The sequence below is a fragment of the Rattus norvegicus genome, chromosome 11, assembly GCF_036323735.1.
Source record: "Rattus norvegicus strain BN/NHsdMcwi chromosome 11, GRCr8, whole genome shotgun sequence".
In the NCBI taxonomy this organism is placed as follows: domain Eukaryota; kingdom Metazoa; phylum Chordata; class Mammalia; order Rodentia; family Muridae; genus Rattus; species Rattus norvegicus.
The window spans coordinates 37,123,857-37,141,064 of NC_086029.1; the positions used below are offsets into that span (position 1 = coordinate 37,123,857).

The following is a 17,208-nucleotide window of genomic DNA, read 5'->3' on the forward strand; positions in this document are numbered from 1 at the left end:
TTTAGAAACCATTCTTTCCTACTGTCATGTACCCAGGGGTGGGAATGATGTTCCTTTCATTTTCCGCGCAAAAGACCTTTGTTTCTTAGGAATCCTATAATTTTTGTGTCCTTCGTTTTTGAGCATCTTTCTTTTTTCCTTACAATGCATCTTTAATCATTTGTGACACTGATTTTTTTTTTTTACTGCAACCCATTTTCCTAAATTCTATAAACAGGAGACACATGGCTCAAATTACCAGAATCTCACTGTTCAAAACACCTCATTTTTCACTGCAAGAAAATAGAGTAGAAGTTCTTTTTCAAAGTAAAAATGTTTCCTTTCAATTTAGCTTTGTAGATACTTAAGAGAGTTTTTTTTTTTTCCTTCTTCTTACTTCTTGATTTACTAAGTGGGTCCTTGGACATCAGCCTCTCTCTCAGCCCAGTGTATCTTTTGTTATTTTGATCTTAGAATCTTGTTGGTAATATGCCTTTCTGGGGGAGAGGGGAATAATTTTCTTCTTGTATTTTCCAATAGACTAATGCTCATTAATTAGAAAAATCATGTCCTGGCTTTCTGAAGCTCCCACTTTCTGGTGTGCCTGGGAAACCAGCATCACTTTCTGTCTCTGCCTTCGAATTCTCTTTGGCCTCCTCCTCTTTCTCGATCTGCATATTTTGCATGGTCTACAATTATATTCTCAATCCCAAAGTCTCTTTGATATCCATCCATAAGCATTCTGTAGAGTAGAGCTTCCCAATAGAAATATAATGTCAGCCGTGAATATGAGCACCATGGGTATATTTTAATTTTCTAATAGCTGGGTCTTTATAAATCACAAAAATTGCTAAAGAGATAACCCAATGATTAAGAGAATATACTACTCTTACAGAGAACCCAAAGTCAGTTCCCAGGCACCCATGTTGGTGCATAATACCCACCTCTGACTCTAGCACATGGAAATCTGGTACCTCTGGCCTACACAGAAATCTGCGTGCACATGCAGATTCATACATGCAGATTCACAAATGTAGACTTATACATGCAGACACACAAGCATAGGCATAATTTAAAATAAAGTACCTCTTGAAAAAAAAGAAATAAGAGATGAAATTAATGGAATGCTATAGTCTACAATATCTCAAATATTAAGGTTTTTTTAACATGCAATCAATATTGCAAAAATTATATATTTTCCCATGTCTCTAAAATTATATATTTGAAACTACACATTTTAGATAAGATTGGCCACATTTTTAAAATGTCTTCTATGGCCATGTGGCCACCACATACGGCAGTGTAGGTCTAATACCCTAAATACTTTCCCTAAATAAGGTATTGGTTTGCTTGTTTGGTTTGGGTTTTTTGTTTTGTTTTGATGTTTACCTTTTGGTGCTGTTGATCAATACATGGACATTAGGTTCATGAGGCTAGGACTTGTCTGCTAAGTGAAATCATCTGCCTCAAACTGCTTCAGGTTGACCAGATCTCCAACAAAATGTACTGTTCCCTATACTATTTAGTATCTCACATACACCTCTGTTCCTAGTTATGATTTCTTTTTCAGAATCAATAGCCCCCAAATATGTCTTAGTTAGGCTCTGTAACTCTTCTAGCAGTAAAGAATCAGAAAGAGCTTTCATGTCATACTGTTCAATCCTTAGATACTTTGTCTATAAAAGTATTCCAAGCACTTCTGATCTGCCTCTTCAAGTGGGACACTCAGGCCAACCAAAACCAGAGGTAAGTAGTGGCAAAAGGCAAGCACAAGAACATAATGAACAGAAGCCAATACATTATGACATCATCAGAATCCAGCTCTCCTACTACAGCAAGCACTGAATATGCTAACACACCTGAAAAACAAAACCGTGCCCTGAAATCCCATCTCACAAAGATGACAGAGGTCTTTGAAGTGGGTATAAATAATTCCCTTAAGAAAATACAGAAAAACACAATCAAACAGGTAGAAGCCCTTAAAGAAAAAAAAAGTAAGTCTCTTAAAGAAGTTCAGGACAATACAATCAAATAAGCAAAGAAAATGAATAAAATCATTCAAGACCTAAAAAATGGAAATAGAAGCAACAAAACACACACACACACGCACACACACACACACACACATGCACACTCGCGCGCGCACACACACACACAAACAGAGGCAACCTGGGGATGGAAAACCTTGGAAAGAAATCAAAAGCTACAGATGCAAGCATCACCAACAGAAGAGGCATGGAAGAAAGAATCAGGTGTAGAAGATACCATCAAAGAAATGGATACATCAATCAAAGAAAATACCAAATGTAAAAAGTTACTAACTCAAAAGATCCAGGAAATTTGGGACACTCTGAAAAGACCAAACCTAAGAATAATAGGAATAGAGGAGGGTGAAGATTCTCAATTTAAAAGGCCAAAAAAAAATTCAACAAAATCATACAAGAAAATATCCCTAACCTAAAGAAAAAGATACCAATAAACATATAAGAAGATTACAGAACATGAAATAGATTGGGCCAGAAAAGAAAATCCTCCTACCACATAATACTCAAAACACAAAGTTACAGAATAATACAAAAAGCTACCAGGAAAAGGGCCAAGTAACATAAAGGCAAACCTATCATAATTACACCTGACTTCTCAACAATATTCTAAAAGCCAGAAGATTCTAGACAGATGTTTGCAGACCTTAAGAGACCACAGATGTCAGTCCAGACTCCTATTCCCAGCAAAACTCTCAATGAACACAGATGGAGAAACCACGATGAAGATTCCATGAAAAAAAGAACAAGTGTTAACAATATCTTTCTACTAATCCAGCACTACAGAGGATACTAGAAGGAAAACTCTCTCTGACACAAAGAGGGGAACTACACCCAAGGAAACACAGTAAATTAATCATCTCACAGCAAAACTGAAAAAAAAAGAAGACACACACACCTTCAACATCAAAATAGCAGGAACTACTAATGTCATTGGTCATTAATATCTCTGAACATCAACAGGTTCAATTCACCAATAAAATTATACAGGTTAGCAGACTGAATATGTAAACAAAATCCATCTTCTGCTACGTACAAGAAACCTCAACAACAAAGACAGACAATACCATGGAGTAAAGGGCTGGAAAAAGGTTTTCCAAGCAAACGGACCCAAGAAACAAGTTGGAGAAGCCATTCTAATATCTAATAAAATAGACTTTCAATGAAATGTTATCAAAAGAAATGGAGAAGGACACTTCATACTTATCAAAGTAAAAAGATCCACCAAAATGATGTCTCAATTCTGAACATAAATGCTCCAAACACACGGGCGCCCACATTCATTAAAGAAACTTCATTAAAGCTCAAATCATACATTGAAGCCCACATAATAATAATGGGGAAAGTCAACACTCCACTCTGACCAATGGATAGATCACCAAAACAGAAAATAGAGAAACAAACTAGCAGATATTATGAACCAAAGGGATTAAAAAGGTATCTACAGAACCTTTCACCCCCAAAACAAAAGAATACACATTCTTCTCAGCATCTCACAGAATCTTCTCCAAAACTGATCACACAAATGGGCACAAAGCAAACCTCAACAGATACAAGAAGATTGAAGTAACCTTGTCATTCTATCAGATCACCATGGATTGAGGCTGACTTCAATAACAACAGAAAGTCCACATACTCATGGAAACTGAACAATTCTCTGCTCAGCGATAACTTAGTCGGGTAAAAAACAAGAAAGACATTAAAGACTTTAAGAAATTCAATGAAATGAAGGCATAACATACCCAGACTTATGAGACACAATGGAAGCAGTGCTAAGAGGAAAATTTGTAGCACTAAGTTCCTTTATAATGATATTGGAGAGATCTCATACCAATAACTTAGCAGCCCACCTGAAAGCTCTAGAAAAAGAAGAAGCAAGCAGAGCCAAGAGGAACAGAAGGAAGGAAATAGTCAAACTCAAGGCTGAAATCAGTCAATTAAAAACAAAGAGAACAATACAAAAAAATCAATAAATCTAAAAGTTGGTTCTTTGAGAAAATAACCAAATTAGACAAAGTCTTAGCTAAACTATCGAAAGAGTCACAGAGACAGTATCCAAATTAACAGAACCAGATATCAAAAGGGAACATAACAACAGAAACTGAAGAAATTCAAAAACATTAGGTCTTACATCAAAAGCCTGTATTCCACAAAACTGGAAAGTCTAAACAAAATGGATTGATTTCCAGATAGATATAACATACTAAAGATAAGTAAAGATCAGGTAAACTATCTAAACACTCCCACAGAACCTAAGGAAATAGAACCAGTCATTAAAAGTCTTCCAACCAAAAATTCTGAGGGCCAGGTGGTTGTAGTACAAAATTCTACCAGACATTCAAAGAAGAGGTAATACCAATACTCCTCAAACTATTCCACAAACTAGAAACAGAAGGAGCACTACTTAATTCATTCTATCAGGTCACAATTACCCTGGTATGTAAACCACACAAAGACTCGACAAAGAAATAGAACTTCAGATTAATGTCACTTATGAACCCCAATGCAAAAATACTCAATAAAAGTCTTGCAAACCAAATCCAAGAACAGATCAAAAAATATTCACCACCATCAAGTAGGCTTCACCCCACAGATGCAGGGATGGTTCAATATACAAAAATCCATCAATGTAATCCACTATATAGACAAACTAAAAGGCAAAAAAATTACATGATCATCTCATTAGAAGCTGAAAAAAACTTTGAGAAAATCATCTTAAAAGTCTTGGAGAGATTATAGATGCAAGGTACATATCTAAACATAATAAAAGAAATATACAGCAAGCCAGTAGCCAATATTAAATTAAATGAAGAAAAATTAAAAACAGTCCCACGAAAACCAGGGATAAGAAAAGACTGACTACTCTCTCCCTAACTATTCAATATAGTTCTTGAAGTTCTAGCTAGAACAATAAGAAAGCAAAAGGAAATCAAGGGAATACTAATTGGAAAGGAAGAAAAGTAGGTATCACTATTTGCAGGTGATATGATACATAAATATAAATAAGTGATCCCCAAAATTCTGCCAGAGATTTTCTATAGCTGATAAACAACATCAGCAAAGTGGCTGGATATAAAATTAACTCAAAGAAATCAGTAGCCTTCCTTTATACATATGACAAATGGGCAGAAAAAGAAATTATGGAAACAACACCCTTCACAATAGACACCAATAGTATAAAATATTTTGGTGTAACTCTAACCAAGCAAGTAAAAGATCTGTATGACAAAAATTTCAAGTTCCTGAAGAAAGAATTAAAGACAATCTCAGAAGATGGAAAGATCTCCCATGCTCTTGGACCACTAGGATTAACATAGTAAAAATGGCCATCTCACCAAAAGCAATCTACAGATTAATGCAATCCACACCAAAATTCCAACACAATTTTTATAGACCTTAAAAGAGCAGTTTTTAACTTAATATGGAAAAAACAAAATACGCAGGTTAACCAAAACAATCCTGAACAATAAAAGAACCTCTGGAGGAATCAATCACCATCCCTGACCTCAAGCTGTACTGTGGAAAAATAGTGACAAAAACTGCATGGTAATGGCACAGAGACAGACAGGTTGGTCAATGGAATAGAATAAAAGACCCAGAAATAAACCTACATGCCTATGGACACTTGATTTTTGACAAAGAAGCCAAAACCATACAATGGAAAAAAGAAAGCATCTTTACCAAATGGTGCTGTTCTAACTGGATGTCTGCATGTAGAAGAATGCAAATAGATCCATATTTATCACATTGCACAAAACTCAAGTTTAAGTGAATAAAGGATCACAACATAAAACTGGATACACTAAACCTAATAGAAGAGAAAGTGAGAAACAATTTTCTGAACAGAACACCAATGGCTCAGGCCCTAAGATCAACGATGAATAAATGGCACCTCAGGAAACTGAAGCTTCTGTAAGGCAAAGGACACTGTCAATAGGACAGAATGGCAGCCTACGGATTGGGGAAAGATCTTCACTTACCCTATATCAAACAGAGGGCTAATATCCAAACCACATAAATAACTCAAGAAGTTAAACTCCAACAAACCAAAGAAACCAATTTAAAAATGGGGAATAGAACTAAACAGAGAATTCTCAACAAGGGAATCTAGAATGGCCGAGAAGCACTTAAGGAAATGTCTAACACCCTTAGTCTTCAGGGAAATGCAACCCCAAACAACCCTGAGATTCTACCTTACACCAGTCAGAATGGCTAAGATCAAAACCTCAAGAGACAGCACATGCTGACAAGGATGTGGAGAAAGGGGAACACTCTTCCATTACTGGTGGGACTGTAAACTTGTACAATCACTCTGAAAATCAATCTTCTGGTTTCTCAGAAAACTGGAAATTACTCTACCTGAAGACCCAGCTCCTGAGCATATACCCAAAAGACGCTCCACCTCTCACAAGGACACTTGCTCCACTATGTTCATAACAGCCTTATTCATAATAGCCAGAAGCTGGGAATAACCCAGATGTCCCTCAGAAGAAGAATGCATACAGGAATGGTGGTTCATTTACATAGTAAATCACACTACTCAGCTATTAAAAACCAATACATCGTGAAGTTTCCAGGCCAATGGATGGAACTCATAAAAGCTTTCTGAGTGAGGTAGCACAGACCTAAACGGACATGCATGGTATGTGCTCACTGATAAATGGATATTAGCCATAAAGTACAGGATACTCATGATATACCCCACAAGCCTAAAGAAGTTAAACAAGAAGGAAGGTCCAAGCAAGGGTGCTTAGAAGGGGAAGCAATCACAGGAGGCAGAGGGAGAGAGGGAATTCAGGGAGAGGGGGAGTTTATGAGTGGAGGGGGGAGGAGTGGGGAGGAAGGATCAGATACAGGGAGAGACAAGAGGGAAGAGAGACCCAGAGGGCCAAGAGAATGAATGAAAATCTGTAGCTGCAATGGGGAGGGACATGGAGAGATCTCTAGGAAGTCTCGGGTACCTGGGATAGAGGAGGCTCCCAGAAGTCAATGTAGGTGACCTTAGCTGAGATGCTCAACAGTGGGGATGCAAACTAAAGAGACCACCTCCCATAGCTAGCCTTGGTCGAGCACCATTTGCTAGGGATCACTAGCAATTGCCTTCTGCCAGCTTCTGAGCAATTAAACATTCTCTTTTAGGAAACAATAGTGATCCCTTACTAATTACTCTTTTAAGTGTCTCGTGGACAAGAAATAAAACAAATAACTCTCTGATACTGAATTCAAGGACCTTTGAGGTCTCCTTTCAAAGCTAGTTTGGTGTTGTTCTGTATTTCTTTACCCATAGCTAATACTTCAATGAGGAATTCCTATATATCCTTTCCCCATGCTTCCAAACTAAGTAATGATTATGAAGTAAGAGCCCCTCCCTCTGGAGCACACGAGTGAACTACAGCAATGCATGCTAATGCAGACTAGAAGACTATGCATGAATCACTTAAATATCTCAAGTTGTCAGAACTTCTCAGAAAGTCCTGGCAGACTCATAAGCTTATTAGCGATAGCCCTCATCAGATGAGAGCTGCTTTCCCTTCTGAGGGAACCTGAGTAGGCAGGTGACGGTGACGTGTCATAGCAGCTTAAGCCAGACTCTAAAATGAAAAAGTACTCCAAGCCAAAGGGAGCTGCAGACACTATGTTCGCCCTGATGCAAATGCAAAGTCCTGCGTTGACACTGTGCTGTGTTTTCATTTCCACGAAAACTTAAGCTGCCTAGAAGACTTTTGATGTTTCCCAAGGCAATCAACAGAAAGAACCTCCACTGTGTCTCACGAGTGAGGGCTGATAGGTCTGAGATCAAGCCCTCGTGCTGCTGTTTGCAAAATCCTCCATGTCTTACAGCAGCCCTATAACTGGAAGCCTTAGATTTATTTCTCCCTCACATTACACACTAATCACAGAACAAATTGCTGTCACGTCATTAAAGTCCTTATCGCTGCTCGCTGGCAAAAACAGAATCAAGCCCATGACAATATTGAGGGCGTTGAGTTGCCTGTGTAATTCATCACAATGCCTGCCTTAAAAAAAAAAAAGAAAGAAAGAAAAGAAAGTTTCACTGCTAGGAGGAAATAATGGTTCAGTCTTCAGAGAGCAAGAATCCCAAGCTTCTGGAAGTCAAAAAGATTCTCCTTGACATGTCTCTAGCTGGGCCTCTAATCCTCTACCCTGCCCCAATCACATCCCTTGTCAGATCCACATCACCCGGTTGTAGTAACAATTCTGCCAATTTATTCTACGGGGAGAGAGCCTGAGTACACAGTGACCGTGTGGTTGGCCTGCTTACCCTCTCTTGCTCCCCAAAGGATATCAGCAAGATCCTACCAAGATGGTTGTCAGAATCCCCCATTATCTCTGGGTTTCCTTACTAATGACTCTCCATCCATTGCCATACGCTTTTCTTTCTCTATTTATCCTTGCTATATTCAGAATTAAGTCAAGTTCTACAAAGAGGTCTATTTTCTACGCTTGCAATAGCTCCTGTACAAAACATGTCCTCATCTCTTTCCTCTCTGTATGTTTTCCTGAATTGCTCTTTTTTTTTCTTTAACTTTGCTCAGTAAACCATCTTCCAGCATCTCCTGTCAAATGTTATGGGTTTGCAGAACTCACCAACAGCCCCGAGGAAAGAAATGCAAGGTCCCTGGTTGCCTCACAAAAACCTCTTGTGAATTAGGAACCAGGGTTTAGTTTTAAAAACAACATTCTATCATTTGACACGGGGCATGTTTCTTTTAAAACAAACTTAGTTAAAACAAACATCCTCTTAAATCTAAGCTCAAAGTGGTAAATGAAATAACTTGGCATGTTCAAGCCAACAAAAACTACTCTGAGCACATACTAACAGTGTACCCTAAAAGCCATTTTAAATAATTATAAGAAAATCAAAGAATGGAAAAGGAAGAAATAGAGAGGAAGAGGGATAGAGGCAGAGGAGAAGAGCGGAGGGGGAGAAGAAGGGAGAGGGAAAGGAAGTGGAAGAAGTGGAAAGGAAGAAGAGACAGAGGAGGAAGGAAATACATTAGGAGTCCTAAAGGAGGAAAGGAAGAAGAACATGGGAATGCAAGATAGAGAGGACAGCAGACAAAGGATAAAAACATCACTTCATCCTGCAGTACTCATACTGCCTTACTACTCATGAAAAACTTAAGTAGAATAATCCTCACTTAGAACGCTCCCCATGGTGAAAAGCTGGCAAAATCATCTGTCTCATAATTTTCTATTAGTAAGTCTGGAGAAATTGTGAGTTTATTTGGGAACTTACAAAGCTGTTTGGTTTGGCCCGAGCACAAGCAAGAGATGGGTTTTAGTCCGCCTCATTGTCCTTCAAGCTCTACTGCAGAGGGAGACCTGGAATTTTCCAATCTGTTTGCTAAAAAATAATATAAGCACAACTCACTTACGCGGTCTTATTTCTTAGCAAAACTTTATAATGCACTGATTATATTCATGCCTTTAGTAGTAAAGCAATATATTCATTATATGAAAAATAACTGTGCTTTTGAGTATTTTTATAAGCTGTAGATAAGGCATGAGGTGTAAAGAAAATAAAAGCAATGCCAGCCAGTAAGGCATACTTGAAAGGACTAAAGGACCCCAGGTTGCCACTGGAGTGTATGAATCTTTGGATATTTTTCAAGAAACCTATTTTTGAACGGATTTCTTGTAGAGAAATAAAAAGTAAAAGGCATTGTCCCTAGAGCGTGCAGAGCATCACGGGGCGGGGGGGGGGGGGGGTGCTCACGGAAGCATGGCTTGAGTGAGAGATGTTTCTGAGGAAAGAGAAGGCAGAAGCCAATTCTGGGTACAGGGTTCTCAAAAATGGTCCATTTTTTTCAGGCTTTATTTTTTGAGGCTTTATTTCCTCAGAAAATAACATTAAAGACATTGTTTAAAAAAATATGTGGGTCACAAGAGGGGAGGTGGAGGGCTGGGAGGAGTGAAGAGAAGGAAAAATTTGGTCAGGGTATATTGTATGAGAGAAGGATGTATTTTTCAATAAAATAAAATAAAAACTTAGATTGCTCCTGATGATGTTGTATTTCATTCGACTTTCATAAGTAAGATTCACTAAAAGATTTTGACTAAAATGCAAACTTTATTACTAAGCTAAATGGATGGAGGTAGAAACACTCACCCTGAATGTGTAGCCTAGACCCAGAATGATAAACTATGTGCACATGAGCATTGAGCACATTGGTCAACCGTTGCTCTATCCAGCTTTGGTTAGGTCCTTGGGAACTCTCTTAGGTCCAGCTGATGGCTTTCTGTAAAATCCATTTTTATTAACGTTATTCTTTAACTATGAAGCATCCCTAAAATAGGGTCAATAAAAGCACGATTTCCAGATAAACTGGATCATGAAGATGCTAATTTCACAAGTGGACTAGTCCACTGATGTCCACATAACTGAATGGGTCCTTTGGACGGAGGGCCTGTGTAGAAGAAGTAGGCCACCGGAAGCTTGCTTGGAGAAGAATGTTCTATCACCCCTTCACCTCCATCTGTCTCTCTGCTTCCTGGCTGCCATGCAGAGAACAACTTTGCTCCCTTGTCTTCTGCCATAAAGTCACTGCCTTGCCAAAGGCTTGAATACAGCAGAGTCAACTGGCTATAGGCCTGAATCTGTGCATCAGAACTAATTTTTCCTTCTGTCAGTTATTTCCTTGGGCATTTCTTCACAGACGTGAGAAGCCGAGTATCACAGGAAAGAAACACAGCATGCTTTGGGGGAACCCCTCTGCCTTCATTGTCTGATCAGGTCCCCTACCCCTCCCCACCACCTCCAGGTGACATCTCATTCTTCCGTACTCTAATGAGGGAAACTGAGTAACTGTGGTTTTTTTCAGAACTCTATGCATTTATTTTAAGGAAACCCATCAACACTCGGAGGACCCTTGACTTATAACGGTTATTACTGTGAGACATTTAAACTTCATAACAGTGACAAAGCTGCATGCAAGCAGTAGGAGCATTACCCTGATTTTGAATTTTTGTCTTTTTCCTTGGCTTCGGTACAGAGTAAGTACTGACTCCAAGCACTGGGAAGCAGCAGCCATCAGTCATCCGTGTGACCATGAGGTAAATGACCATTTCTCTACAGTGTGCTGTGTGGCTGAGCTGTAGCACCTGGTAAGTATGCAATGCATTTCCAACGTGACTTACGGTTGGGGACTGTAACTTCTTCCTGGAGACCATGTGTGTTATTAGCAAGGAATGTTTTTATTTCCACATACTTTTCTTCACTTGCCAAATGGTCCCCAGCAACTATATGTTGTTTTGTTGTTGTTATTATTATTATTATTAAGCACTGTATTTGTTTACATTTCAAATGATATTCCCCTTCCCAGTTACCCCTCCACAACCCCCCTCACAACCCATCTCCTTTTCCCCCCTCCTCTTTGCCTCTTTGAGGGTGCTCCTCCACTCTCACCTCACCCCTCTAGCATCCCCCTATGCTGGACCATCAAGCCTCCCTCCCCTCCCACTGATGTCAGATAAGATCATCCTCTGCTACACATGCATCTGGAGTCCTCACTCCCTCCATGTACACTCTTTAGTTGGTGGTTTGGTCCCTGGAGTTCTGTTGGGGGGGGGGGGATGAGGGTGTCCAGTTAGTTGATATTGTTCTTCCAATGGGGTTGCAACCCCTTAGCTCCTTTAGTCCTTCCTCTAGCTCTTCCACTGGGGTCCCCGGGCTCAGTCTAATGGTTGGCAGTGAGTATCTGCCTGTATTTGTCAGGCCCTGGCCAAGTCTCTCAGGGAACAGCCATACCAGGCTCCTATCAGCAAACTCTTTTTGGCATCAGCAATAGTGTGGGGGATTTGGTGTCTGCAGATGGGATGGAGCCCTGGGTGGGGCAGTCTCTGGATGATCTTTCCTTTCTAAAGTTAAAAATATATATTAAAATCCAACAAGAAAGAGGCAAGATATACATATTATGGAAAGAAGGTTTCATTGAAAGTGAGTAGTAGCCTAGAGTTGTGGTACAGACTGTAGTCTCATCACCTGAAAGATTAAAGCAGAAGAAATACAGTAGGAATACTTGATTTATAACATAAGATCATCTCTCAAAAATAAAAAAAATCCAACATAGCTCATGATTTCCTTTGGTTAATTGAAACTAAATAAATAATAATTTTGTGGGGTTTTTTCTCTAAGTTTCTGCAAGTGAGAAGTTATAATTTTTATTGTGGCAGAAAAAGCCTCCCCAAACCCTCATAATTTTCAAAATAGTAGTTCAAATATAAACAAATCAACCTAGAAGGTGTTGATGTCAGGACATCAAGACATGGCTAAACTGAGAGAAAGAATTAAATAGGCCACATAGGTACACAGTACCCTAGGCCTCCATCTGCAAGGGGAGGTAATTCAGATTTCCAAAGTGGGAGTAAACACACGATAGGTGCAATGCTTAGATAATATTGGGGTATGGAGGGGGGAATTCATGACTTCTGAAAATTCTAAATGCCTTACCTTATCAGATCATTTTTGAGAAAGGCATTGGCATAGCTTCCAAGAGTATCAGAGGAGAGCTGTAGCCAGTGGCATCTGACTGAAAGTCCTGTTAATACCCCTCCCTAAGTGAGTCATCTGGTGTTCACCGTGCCTTCAGACCCTCTAATCAGCCATCATCCGCATCAGAAAAAATGGTAGAATGTGTGATAAGATGACTGCTGGAATCTCTCCTCGCCCACTCAGAGGTTGTCTCAGTGATCCCAGAATACATGCTGTGAACCATCTGACTCCTGATGTTGCCCGAGGCTCTCAGACTACTCTTGGTGGCCCCAGACTTAGTCAACAGGAATTTGGCTGTCCTGGGAGAGTTTTCTAGGCCTAGTCTTTCAATATAGAAATAAAACTCAAAAGAATCTTTTCTGTAAAATCAAAAGGAAAAAGTCATAAGTGTTGAAAATAAAGCCCAATGCTACCCCAAAGGCCAACAAAAAAAGAAAAAGAAAGAAAGAAAGTTCTAGGGGATGCAATGTTTACTGAGTTACACTATCGCTATCAAATCAAGCATTTCATGTGAAGATACAAAATAAGAATGTATCCAACATCTCTCTCCTTAACACACAAGAGAGTTTACATGGATTCTTTCCAGACTTTTAGAAACTTGGAACAAATAATGTCTTATATGCATGATCTATAACAATATGTTATATATAGATCATATGCATTAGAAAACTAAACTCTAAAACTGTACAACTAACTAGCATTTGGTCTCTGACTAATTTTACTATGTAATCTTCTAATAGTCTAACTTAGAAAGGGTGTTATTGGGTCTTTTTTTCTCCCTGTGTTGTTGTCTATATCGTCAGGCCAAATCCAGGTTCTTGTGCTCATATGAGGCAAGTGCCCTAATCTGAGTGACCCCAGCTCATGCATGATCAATTTTTTTAAAACCTTGACTTTCATCTACCAATTTATCAAATTTAATTATAGTGTAATTTAAATCTTCTATGTAAAAAAGTGTTTGATTTAAGTTTTGGTTCATTTTTAACATAAATTGACCATAATTAATTTCACAAGGAATTACCTTACTATATTTTAACAATCAAATCGAAACTCAACTGATGCCTACCAGTGGAGGACATAGACCATCATTTCGAAAGGAAGTCTAAAGGATAAGTCCTAGAGACATAACTTGAAATGAGGGTACAAGAGTTCTAATAATTGACATGAAAAAAATCATTATAGAATATAATAGCCAGATAAGACACAAAATGGGTATTTAAAGGGGAATTTATAATAGATGGCTATCCAGAAAAGAACATAGAATCTTGTAATCAGATATTGAGTGATGGATGACGTATTAGTCAGGGTTCTCTAGAGACACAGAGTTTGTGGAGTGAACATAAAAAGGAATTTATTGTAATGATTTACAGCCTGCGGTCCAGCTAATCCAACAGTGGCTAGATGTGACTAGAAAGTCTGGGAATCCAGTAGCTGCTCAGTCCCACAAGGCAGGGTGTTTCAGCTTCTGTACATCCTGGAATCCTGAAGAAGTGGGTCCAAAGGCTGTGCTGTCAAAGTGAGTGCAATTGGACAAGGAACCAACCAAGCCCTTCCTTCTCTCATTGCCCTTATATAGGGCCTCCAGCAGAAGGTTTATCCCAGAATAAGGGTGTGCCGGCATGATCTGGGTAATGGCCTATATCAATTCAGATCAAAAGTGTGTATCATCTCACCTCAACATCCGGATGAAAAGCCTGTGTATTCCAGAATCGAGATGTAGATCAAAAGCATGTCTTCCTGCCTTGAGATCCGGATCCCAGGTGTGCCCTCCATTTCTGGACTGTAATCCAGTGCAGATATAGTCAAGCTGACAACTGAGAGTGGCAGTCACAGATGGTGTATCAGATGGTGTATTTAAAAGGATGAAAATACCTGGAGGATGCTGGGAACAAAGTGCATGAGAGTACATGGGTGTTGACATTAAGTCGGAGGACAACGGGAAAAATTGGTCTTCTCATACTACGTGGTTCTGGAGAGTCAACTGAGGTGCTCAGGTTTGGTGGCAAGAAGTGTTAACGCTAAGCCACCCATCTCATTAATCCAAAATTCCTCTTTTCCCCCATTGATGATTTAAATTAGAAGTCGCTTGTATTGTAGATGAAAATCCATACGGGCAAGCACAGACAAATACTGTGTGCTCTCATCTGTAAGTGGAATTAAAATTGTTAAAATGACGGAAGCTTGGAGGAGTTACCAGGAACAGAAGGTGCTATAGAAACCTAGAAGATGTTTATCAAATGCTGTGACTGTCAGTCACTTCAGAGGAATAAACTTAAGAGATCTGCTAGGTCAAGTATGGTGGAACACACCGTTAATCTCAGTACCCAGGATGCAGACAAGAGAATGATGGTGAGTTTGAAGTCACACTGGTCTATATAATGAGGTCCAGGCTAGCTAATTAGGGCTACACAGTGAGACTCTGTGCCCCACCAAAAACAAGCACACAAAAGCGAAACAAAGAAACAAATAGAAAGATATCTGTTATGGGGTGTGGTAAATATAGTTAATAAAAACAGTGCATTGGGTACCTCACTGTAGCAAAGAAGGTCAATTTTAAGTGCTCACATTACAAAAATTATAGGTACATAAGCGTTAACAAAAAGTATATGGACTTATGCACATGCCAATTCTCTCCACTTAACTATTCTGCAATATGTACACATTTCACAACCTTGTATATTGCATGGCATAAATATTCACAATTTAGTGGAAGAAGACATTCATGGGTTAACACAGTCTCCTTTTAGGCATTATCCTGCAGAAGTCACTATTAGTTCATCCAGTCCTAAGAATGAATGGTGTTAAATCCCAGAGTCATAGACCCATGGCTTCTTGGAGGACCTTGGATATAACAGTGAGAGCAGCCAGGTCCAGGAGGTCCCTGGAGAGAACAATCGAGTGAGTTAAGGATTAGTTTAATGTGAGCCTCAGATTACATCTGACTACATGTGATTTAACCATACAAGAGGAACGGTGTGTGAATAAAACCAGGATGCTTGGTGTTCTCTTTCTGTTCATACTTCTGTGTGAAACATTAAATATATGTGTTGTTATTTTTCTACAAGAGGATAAGGGGGATCTTTTTTTATGAAGTTGCTTAAAATTACAAAAAAAAAAAATCCAACGTTGCTCTTTTGATGTGGAAGTTACTTTTTAAAAAAAAAAAACTAAATTAAGATGATCACTGCAGTGGAAATCCAGCACACAGGCAAGTTTGAGTTTCTATTGGCAACATATATAAAGTAAAACAGCTGCTCTCGTGTGCATTGCGGTTCAAAAAAAATGCTATCGCAATTTAATTAATAAAAAAAAGAAGCCATGCAGCACAGTGGAGCTGGCCCTGCTAGAAAGGGCACAGATGAGCCTTCCAAGAATGAGATCACAGGAGAACTGCCCCGCCCACATTTGTCTGCCTTGAGATGGTGTGGGTATCGGGGCGTTGCCCTCCCCTCTTGCCACCTGCAGTAGTAGGAGAGCTCGACTGACCGAAGGCATAGGAATCTGATAGCTAGCCCTGCTCCTATCACTGGCTGTAGTACTCCAGAAAGCCAGCCCTACACGTTGCCTGGACAACAGTGGAGCTGGCCCTCTCTGTGAAGTCACAGGAGATCCAGACCTGAAGATGGGAGAGAGGGGAGTGGCCTGGCTCCTCCCAGGCTGCAACACATGGGAAACTGGGCCTCTACACCTTGCCCGGGCAGCAGAGTGGAGCTGAGTCTGGAGGAGAGGGTGTGGGTGAGCTGGCCTGAAGGCAGAGGAACAGGAGAACTGACCCTGCCTCCTACTGATGGCAGCATTGGATGGCCTAGTTGGAGCAGTACTTGAGTGCTAGCCCCGGTGGTACTGCTAGGAAGATCAGCTTAGCTATCACCCAGGGCCTGATTCAGAGTGCTGAGTTGGCCCACCCCAAAATCTATATAATCTGCAAATGGTTGGTGTTAGCATTTTGTCTAGGCTCCGCCCCACAGTTACCTAACAACAGCTAGGTGTGCCTAACTCACTATAAAAGGGGCTGCTTGCCCCCTCTCCTCTCTCTTGCCTTCTTGCTCTCACTTTGTCCTCTCACCCCTTCCCCCTCTTCCCAATCCTTCCTCCATTCTCTGCACATACTCCTGGCAGACCTCTACTTCTCTACTCTCTCTGCTTTTCTCTGTCTCTACTACCCTCTCGGCTCCCCTCCCCATGCCCTAAATAAACTCTATTCTATAACTGCAGAGGTACCCCCTTCCTCCATACCTGACGACACCTCCGCCAAACATATTCCTTCTCTCCTTATCTTTTTTATAAAACACAATAGTTGGGATACCTAAAAAGGGCGGGCCTGTTGTTCCAAAGCTTCAGGATCTCCATGACACAGGGCAACAACAAGATAACCAGGAGTCTCTGTAAGGATACAGTTTTGATTGTGTCATAGAAGTCAGAGATCTTGCGGCAGACCAAGGACTCATTGCAATGAACTAGCAATTGAAGATATATGTACAGAGGGATATACTGTGAGACACACTGTGAGATACTATAGTTTCCACAATGAGATGTTTTCGTGTGCATGTGTGTGTGTGTGTGTTTGTGTGTGTGTGTGTGTGTGTGTGTGTGTGCATTTTATTTTGTGAGGGAGGTTGCAAAGGCAATCAGTGTAAAGGAGAGGATAGAGAAATGAGTGGAACTGGGGTG

General features: G+C 39.9%; 1 long non-coding RNA gene across 2 annotated transcripts in view; it reads right to left on the reverse strand.

Annotated features, from left to right (window-relative positions):
- LOC120095602 (uncharacterized) overlaps positions 1–1,723 on the reverse strand; it is a 14,458-nt gene extending 12,735 nt beyond the window's left edge. For both annotated transcript variants that reach the window (XR_005491164.2, XR_005491163.2), the window contains exon 1: positions 1,369–1,723. This is a non-coding gene — a long non-coding RNA (uncharacterized LOC120095602). The remainder of the gene's footprint in view (positions 1–1,368) is intronic.
- Positions 1,724–17,208: the final 15,485 nt, after the last annotated feature.